Here is a 10,158-nt window from a genome sequence, read left to right on the forward strand (position 1 = left end):
CATATTGAATCATATTTAAAGCAAAATTAATATTATTTCTCTTTCTATTAAATAATTTTGCTAATAATTCTTTCTTTAGAAAATCATGTTAGTAAATATTTTATTAATGTCCGTTTATTAAAACGTCATTTTTTTCTCAACTCAATTTTCTTAAAAACTCATCGTCTAAATAGATGAAAATAGGACTTTTTAAATGCTCTAAAAGAAAGCGTACGTCATATGTCCAAGTAAGGATAAGTATTGCGTTCGTGTAGTAATCGTAGGAAAGGATACGGACGAGGGTGAAGCTAAGATCGTGGGTAAAAATGAAGGAGAATAGGGGATGACAAGGGGATTTTCGCCTTTACCGTGTTTCATGGCCGGTGTAATCTGGTTCCAACATTACGTCGTTGCTACGTGAGTCATAAACGCAAACATCAAGCTCCTTTGTGGCTAAAATTGGGTAATCCGCAATACCGATAATTTTTCAACCGATTCTCTCGCTGTACGAGGAAGTATTGGAAGCACGAGGAAATATTGGACGCAGAAAACAAAAGCCTAGGAAAAAAAGTTTATATCTATATATAATTATACATAAATTTATAGATATGGATCTTAATTTGATCTGATCATGTATAGATAAAATTGTTTCTAATTATATGTAATTCATCAGATTCATTCAGATCAGATTATGCATACATTCTTCATACATGTATATAACTAGATACAATTACATTCAGAGAAAAAAAGTCATACCAGTAACTAAAAATTTGTATATAATAGCGCCTCAAGTATGTATAATAAAGTTGTAATAAGAATAATTAGCAAGTTATGAATCAAGAAAATATATTAATATTAATCATTTGTAATAAATCGTTAGATAAATTAATATATTGTATACTGTTGTTGTCAATATATTGTATACTGTTGTTGTCAATATATCTTTTTTAAGCTTATCTCCTTATGATATTGTAGCATTATGCTTACTTCACAAAAATATTTGTCTAAACTGGAAAAATGTAACGTTGTATTCTATTTATATGAAATCTATATAATTATGTAACTATAGTTGTCACTATTTCTATCAATTAATCATTCACTATCAGTTAATAATTCACATCTATTGTTATGATGACTATATTTTCATTGTATTTAATACTACTTTTGTATTTTGTATTTAATACTTTGAAAAACTAGATGGAAATACTTAAATTTCATAATTGTCATAAATATAGTTGCCAAAACTATTTTATTTCCTTTCAATGTATATATATTTTAAATACAATTAGATCAAATCTCTAATCTATGATATCAAAAACGAAAATATATTTTTATGAATGAAAGACTATTTATTTATAACACTTATATTAAATTTTGATTTTCATTTAATCTAAACATTCATGGATTCTGATATCGATATTTTAAGAATATACATTATTATAAATACAAAATATTAATTTTTGTACGTTTTAATGATTTGTAATGAATTTTATGTACTTTTAGCTCGTTTTTCTCTTTATTTATATGTTGTATATCTATATCGAATCGATGAAGATCTGATTTGAAAAGAGCGAAAAATACATACTATATGTATTCAGACTTAAGTTCTGTGCAACGGAAGAACAAGAATATAAATTAAGAACAAGAATAAATATTAAATTTTGAAAATAAATATTAGAAATAAGATAACACAAAATGAACATAAGTAAATATAAGATACAGCTATAGCTTATACTTATTTGTATTCCTTATTATTCATTAGCGCTACATCTTTATTCCTAATTTTTATTTTCAAAATTAATATTTATTCCTGTTCCTATAAATACCTATTTTTATTCCTCCATTGTGCGCAGAATCTTAAGCTATTAGTGTTCCTTGTACTCTTCGCACTTTTTGCATGTAACCTAGTTTTTCGAACTGAGTCACTTGTGAAATGTGACAACATTTGATAAATACCAGCGCTTGATAACTAATAAATAATCAGTATTTAGTAAATAATCAATATTTAATAATCTTATAAATATTTTTATAAGATTTAAATGTATACGTCAATTAATCAATGATTTAACATACATATGTTATAATGACAACTAGATGTCTTACTAATTTATTAAAATTACTTTTTAATGCAACATTAATTTGTTGATAAATATAATAATTGATGCAAATAATAAATTGTAAACAAGTTAATTTCCAAATTTGCTTAAAATTTAAGCAACATTCAAAATACCTATTTTTTGACAAAGATTTTTTTCGTGTGTGTGAAGTTGGCGTCTCATTTCGCGGAAACTCACAAATTATTGAGAGTTCTGACTTCCTTCCGAATAGTTCTAGAGTTCCTGATAAATTAAACAAATAGTTCTGCTCATTAAAGCGAAAAAATCGGTTCGGACAAAGTGAGACGCCAGGTTCACGCCGCGTCTCACTTTGTCCTAAATAAGTTCCGATGTCCGCCGATGCATTTTGAAAGATTTATAGTTCTACAAGAGTTCTATAAAGAGTTCTGTCAAATTAAAGCAAAAAAATTATTTAAACATAAATACAGAGTAATTATTAATGTAATAACAGATCGAGTTAAACTACAAACAAACAACTCGGAGTTCTGACTTAAAAATTATACTTTTCGTATAGTTCTCAACATGCAGAAGCATTTTCTAAAGAGTTCCGGGCAATTGCGATAACGTACAATTGTTAGATAAATAAATATCACCCGAGCGTCATGTACTTAGACACATAGATGTGAGACGCTGGCCGCTATTTCGGAGTTTTGGCTTAAAAATTATACTTTTCGTATAATTCTGAACATGAAGAAGCATTATTTATTTATTTAACAATTGTACGTTATCGCAATTGCCCGGAACTCTTTAGAAAATGCTTCTGCATGTTGAGAACTATACAAAAAATATAATTTTTAAGCCAGAACTCCGAGTTGTTTGTTTGTAGTTTACTCGATCTGTTATTACATTAATAATTACTCTGTATTTATGTTTAAATAATTTTTTTGCTTTAATTTGACAGAACTCTTTATAGAACTTTTGTAGAACTATAAATCTTTCAAAATCTTGCATCGGCGGACATCGGAACTTATTTAGGACAAAGTGAGACGCGGCGTGAATCTGGCGTCTCACTTTGTCCGAACCGATTTTTTTCGCTTTAATGAGCAGAACTATTTGTTTAACTTATTAGGAACTCTAGAACTATTCGAGGAAGTCAGAACTCTCAATAATTTGTGAGTTTCCGTGAAATGAGACGTCAACTTCACACACACATTTTTTCACATTTTAAAACATCTGGTTTTGGTTTGACGGAGTCTTAAATCGGACATGTCTAGAATGTTCATAAAAATAGCACTGGACATTTTTAAACATCCTAAAAATGTCCGTAGCTCTAATATAGATATTTGAAATACGTAACGTACAATATATATGTTCTAAAATGTTCTTGTGCTCTCTGGGAATCTATATAAAGAATCTCATATATAAAATAATACTGCTTTAATTTTCTGATAAAATAAATAAAATTAACATTACAAAACTTAGAATTTTTTTGGAATTATAAAATATTATAAATCATGAAATTAATAATTTGCAATTTCATTTACATACAGATTTTTCCGAATTATATTACAAATTTATTTGATATTATGATATATTATATATTATATGCATATATATATATATATATATATATATATGCATATATCATAATATCAAATAAATTTGTAATATAATTCGGAAAAATCTCGGAAAACTTTTAAATGTTATTACATATATTTTTGTATCTAAAACATCTCTTTCTGCATATATATATATATATATATATATATATATGTATATATATATATATATATGCATATATCATAATATCAAATAAATTTGTAATATAATTCGGAAAAATCTCGGAAAACTTTTAAATGTTATTACATATATTTTTGTATCTAAAACATCTCTTTCTGCATATATATATATATATATATATATATATATATATATATATGCATATATCATAATATCAAATAAATTTGTAATATAATTCGGAAAAATCTCGGAAAACTTTTAAATGTTATTACATATATTTTTGTATCTAAAACATCTCTTTCTGCATTTATATTAAAATTTGTGTATAATTTGATGTCTTATTCGAAAAAGAATTCCAATATAATTTTGCATTATTCAATATAGAATTATAATATGTCTTAATATAATTATAAAATTATTAAATATAATTATAAATAATATAAATAAATTTTATTATATACTATATAACTATATTATTATATACTATATAACTTATTATATACTATATAACTATATTATTATATACTATATAACTTATTATATACTATATAATTATATATTATATACCTATATGTGATATGATATAATAATATATATATTAGATATAAATCTTTTTTCCGGATAGCTTATACTTTTTATTAGATCCTACTCTTTAAATAAATTACTATTGTGGCATTCTTTAATCTGACTTCAACGTAACTCGCAGAAGTGCGAAACAAATTGCGGGCTACTGATTCCGGTTATCTCAGACTTCCACAGTTTTAATCGAATACTTTGCAGTGATAACATCTAATTTCATTATTTTTAATACAGCGTGTAGTAGAACTGAGTAGAAGTGAGTCAACTACTGTAATTGAATAATTTAGAGATTTAATCTGACTTCTTTCCTCATTTACCTATATAATTTTAACGAGTGCAGTTTTGTAGTCCTCTTCAGATTTGACGTTTATTTCCCCGTTACGTTTTTTTAGAAACTATGATAAATTACATAACGGTATCGTAACAAGATATTAATCATCACCCACCGTGAGTGGCTAATTATCTATCATCACGCGTATAGATTTAAATAAAATAGCAAAAAATAACTGCATATTTTAACTGCAAAAGCTTCCCTAATAAAATACTCATTGTTTTATTTAATATTTTTGTCACGTATTTTATATGTTATTTTTGTAACATGTGTAATTTCGGGATCGAGGATTCTTAAAGTTATTTTCAAGGTATTTCGATATTATATTTGGATTTACCGCGAACAGCGTGCGTTTCCTCGAGAATATAATTCCATAAGAAGAAAATGGCAATTTAGCACCGGGCCTCGCGGCCATGCTAATTATAGTCAACGGAGGTTTTGGTCGAAGATGGAAAAACCTTGACAAGAATAACCGATGACGACCGATTTATATGAAAGGTTGTAAAAATGTAAAGCCTGATACGCGATCTGCATCTGATCGACCATGAACGGATGCGAAGGAATAGGAAGGTGTGTCTACGCGATTCCACTACATTCGAATCACGAAACTATGGTGAATATATGCTTCTATATAGTATTGTCGACGCATTGCGCACTAAATAATCTAATTTTTCTGAAATATAAAAAGGTTAGATGTTAAACGTAAGGACAGAAGATTGGCACGATATTGACAATTTGTTCAATTTGTGTTTTATTTCGATATTTTCTATAATAAAGTGCCACATTGATTTTAGATTCTTTGGCGAAATCATGGAAAAAAAAAACAAGTGCGTTGCTCGATGGTTGCTTAACGGTCCACAATCTCATGTTCGCATCTCCCTCTTGACTCGCGTCGGCAGCTTCTTCCGGCCGCTTCTGCGAACGCGGAAGTGCTCTGCTTGGTGCGTACGTGCGTGTGTACGTATGCGTGCGTACGTGCGTGTACATCGCGTCTCACGGAAATTCAATACGAGATAATTTCAAAACCGAGAATGTCTCAAAGTGCCTCGCCGTATCTTGGGAATCGAGAATCGCTTACGGCAACCTGAGGGAACGACGAAAGATCAAGTCCGTACGTTCACGAGACACGATAACACGAGCGGCCGAAATGCATCGGGGAATATGCAAACGAGAAAGAAACGATGTCGAATTGTTTAGTAGACCTAGATTTTTTTGCTCATACGTTATCTTGTCGCCTGCTGTTCTTCTTCTGGCGATTTCTTTCTTCCTGCAAAATGATTGCGTATTTTCTCGTCTTCGTTCCGGCGATATTCCACTTATTCACATGTGGTACACGCATGACGAGCTGGCAATCATTCCGACAAATACATGACTTTCTTTTCGTTGCGTCTATAGCATATGGAGTTTATATGCGCTTAAAGGCTACGTTAACTCTCTCGTCGCAAACATGAAATGTCTCATTGTTCATCATTATCATGAGGAAGGAAAGGCTTTTCCGTATCTTTCAATCCACAGCTTTACAACACTTTGTTTGCTACGAAGTGCAGTACTTTATCTTTGTTTTTCTGAAGTATGTTCGGTGAGCATATTAAATCCGATGAGTAAGTATAAAAAATACGGCATGAGAAAAATTAAAACAGTTATTACCAGTTATTTTTAGAGTGCGATTGCATTCATTTACCGTCCGCTTTTTACAGATTTCATCATCATATTTTAAATGGTTCGTAATCATCATTGTGCCAAATTCTAAAATACTACCTACTTTCACGAAATTCTACAAATATTAATACCGCAGACATTGCACGATAATCACAACATTCGTCCACTATTCGCATTACACGGATATTATTAAAAAACCAAATGGCAAAGTTCACGGCGCATAATGTTAAATATATTTTATTATTATTAATTCCCAACACGACTTTCCCGAAATACATACGCACGCGTAGCCCGATTATACGTCATTATCATTGCAGCGCACGTGAGGAGAACAATGCTAATTATAATAAAATATGAATATCTGCAAGCGTTATTCAGGTATCACGTCCAAACGTGTCCTGTCGGAACAATAAAGGTCGTGACAATTTTATAATTCGATTCACGCATTCCGCGTGCAATTACGCGCATTACGCGTAATTATCTCACACAAGAAATTAACTAATTAGCTCTTGCGTAACAAATTATCTAAATGAGAAATAAGATGAATAAATCATGAAGCGATTCTTTTTTTTATCTTGACTCACGTCCGACATAAAGAACAATTGTCACTAAAGATCTGGAAACTGACCACGATCTCTCTCTCTCTCTCTCTCCTCCCCTCCCCCATTCTTTCCATCGAGACATTCATCCGAGAATCTTTGCTCAAACGGCATTCAATGCTCAAAGAAATTTGTGAAGGCAATCGCGTTCTCCTTCATGCGACAAGAGATTTCGAATCGCCTTTTCCGTCTTTCGCGGACGAGCGATTTCGTTTAAAAAACAAATTTACTGGCGATGCGTTCACCGACCGCGGGCTCGTTATCGTCGCGGCATTAATTGCGCGCGCTTTCACGGCTGCCGCCGATTGCGGACACCGCAATCGTGAATGCATAAGGCCGCAAATGAACACAAATGCCGCAGAGGCGCGCGCTTCTCTATGATAATGCGGTTGTCCGTGAGAATGAAGGCGTAGCGGCTCCGCGCCGGAGCGCGGCCGCATCGCGCCGTGATCCGGAACTAGTCTCTGAATTGCGAAGAAGAAGAAACAGGTAGGTGCGCACGCGCGCACATTTGCCGAGATCTAGGCTGACGGAAACAAGAGGAATCCTCGCATTTCTTCGGAAGAAGTTCCTTTTGTTTCCGCCGTTGGAGAAACCGTAGGAAGAAAGGCGACTCTCGCTGTTTGCGTCTCTTCCGCGTCTGCGGCCGGCTTTTAAAACGTTATTCTTTCTTCGGGACATACGATCGAAGAGTCTCTGGAGATCGCAGATGTGGGAACAATGGAGTTTTGGGTCGGTATTCAAAATGTCTATTGAAAATTAATAAGTTAAAAATCAAATTCATTCTGATCAAAATAAGAAATCAAAGTTATTCGAGTTTTGCATAATAAGATCATCGATTTAATGCGTCTCTTCGGTCTCTACTGCCCACTTGCATTCGATCGCTAGAATTCTTTCGGAAGTATGTTGAAAAATTCTCTTTGGAGAAGAGCCAAAACTTTATCTATTACATCGAAATTCCGAAAGTGGAGTAATAACTTCCAGAGATGGTAGCCAGCATGCTGGCTACCAATTATACGTCCGGCCGTTGACCCGTTCGACGACGATGTCGTACCCTAGTGGAAGCTAAATCGTTCGTTGGACGTTAAGATCGATCACGGTAACGTACGTGCCGGCTCACGTGAGCGGCAAGGCCAGACAGCAGGAGTCGGCGGCCGGCGGCGTGGCCGGCGCGACGCCTCCACTCGTTTTACGCTTAGAAACCAAGTGCGCCAAGAATATACCTGCCGCCCGTCCACCGGTGTTGTCCTCTTTGGTGCATTACGTAAAATTTATTAATGCACGACGGGCATTTACTTACGACCGGGCCGTAAAGGCGTCCGATAACAGCCGCCCCATTGCGAATTCCGTGGACTCCCTCTAATTTTAGTTTCCGCTTGGTACCGTCCGCTTGTCCGCTGTCGCGGAATTTTATTTCGACTGCCACATCTTGGCACATCTTGTTTATTATTACGAAGTCCTTTATTATATAGATGAACTAAAAGTCGTCGCGTCATCGAAAAAAATTTATTTCTCCCGATAATAATTCACAAATCGATAAAAGAGATCCGCGAGGAGAATTTCATTCTCATTCAAGAACTTTACGTTTTAAATAAGTAAAGTTTCCTTTTAGATACAATTTCATATTTAGTCTCACCTCTCGAGCAGTGACTTTTGACTTGATTCCGAATTTAGTGGATATCTCTTTACGTTGGCGCCGGATTAATTAATTCAACGGGGATTCATTTCCAACAGCAGGAATATCCTTCTGCTCTATTTACATTCATCTCCCTCTCATTTGCATCTCTGCTTTATTTTCATATTTCTCGCTCTACGTATCTGGTTTTAGTTCCCGTTTTAATGTGCCCGGCGTGCGAGGTCTGGCAGCGATTCGCGCGTTGATCTTGCGTTTCGCGTGTCCTTGGCGAGGCTTTCGATGGCGGTTAACAACTACGACGGAACTGCATCGGCAGACACGTGTTTTCAGCAATGTTGCGGCCTATTTTCCAGAGTCTTTTTCACGATCAGCGATGCCAAGCAGATTATAGTGGTCGAATAATGATCGGCAAACTCGATCCTATGCTTCTCGCTACATTTTGCCGCATTCGCCATGTCGTTTGCGCGCAACGTGCGTACCGTTACGTATCGTTTGAGGGAAAAGTGCATTGCCCGATGGTTTAGAGAAACATTATTTCAGATAAAGCACGCGTAGATAATCTATCTCGCAAAAGCTTTTTTCCGATAGCGTGAACAAAATTTCTGAACAAAATTTCATTAACACAATCACAGTTTGAAGAATATCGTATGAATGAATGATAATACTTCAATTTAATCTCACTTATTCTACTTTTTTCTCGTTTTCCACCTCTGTAAACTCTAAATATACATCTATTTCATTATACAAAAAGCATGGACGGAGAGCAGCTAAAACGGACAGATTTAGATCGCGACACTTCTCGGTGGACAAAATGCAACTGTGTTGCGATGCACGAAGCGCGTTCGTCGACAAGACGTTACATAAAGCGGGATTATTGAAACGCATCCGGCCAACCGCAGCTGGATATTGTTACCACCATTCACTCTGTTTTCTAATTCTTTTATTGCAAGTAATCAGATTTTGAACTTGCGAATAATTTTTACATGTATGAATTTATGATATTTTGGTGAGAATTGTACTAGAGAAATATGCATGAAGTTAAATTATAATCTGTATAAAGAGAAATTAATTTAAATTTATAATTTAGTTTGCACTTTTTTAAAACTTTTCTAAAACTTTTTAAATTATCGAACATTATTGCATGCACGCAACACGAAGCCTTTGATTTTCTAAACGTTTTCTAATCTGCACAAGAATATGTTTTCGAAGCGTAAGAAGCCAACAAAAGGCAAGTCAAGCGCTTAAAAGATGATCCAATAATAGCAGTGAGGTTCAAGGAAAGTTTGAATTAGGCCAACAGTTCACTAATGCAAGATACTGCGGAAGATCAGGGAAAGTCAATATTTTGAGCCGTTGAGTTTTAACGTTTCTCTTAGTTTCCCGTTTCCATAATTTTTTTCATAGATTTCAAAATTTCTAGGTTGATAATAAAAAGAAGTTTATACAACAGCGATTATTTTTTCTTTCTTTTCTGCTTACAAAATATAGTTGTCACATACATTCTAGATTTTTCTTTCAGTTGCACTTTCCATACTTTCTTACAGTTTTTCCTTCCCTCTGAATGTATAATCTAATCTC

The sequence above is a fragment of the Pogonomyrmex barbatus genome, unplaced genomic scaffold (genome assembly GCF_055798465.1).
Source record: "Pogonomyrmex barbatus isolate J1 unplaced genomic scaffold, ASM5579846v1 scaffold4, whole genome shotgun sequence".
In the NCBI taxonomy this organism is placed as follows: Eukaryota; Metazoa; Arthropoda; class Insecta; order Hymenoptera; family Formicidae; genus Pogonomyrmex; species Pogonomyrmex barbatus.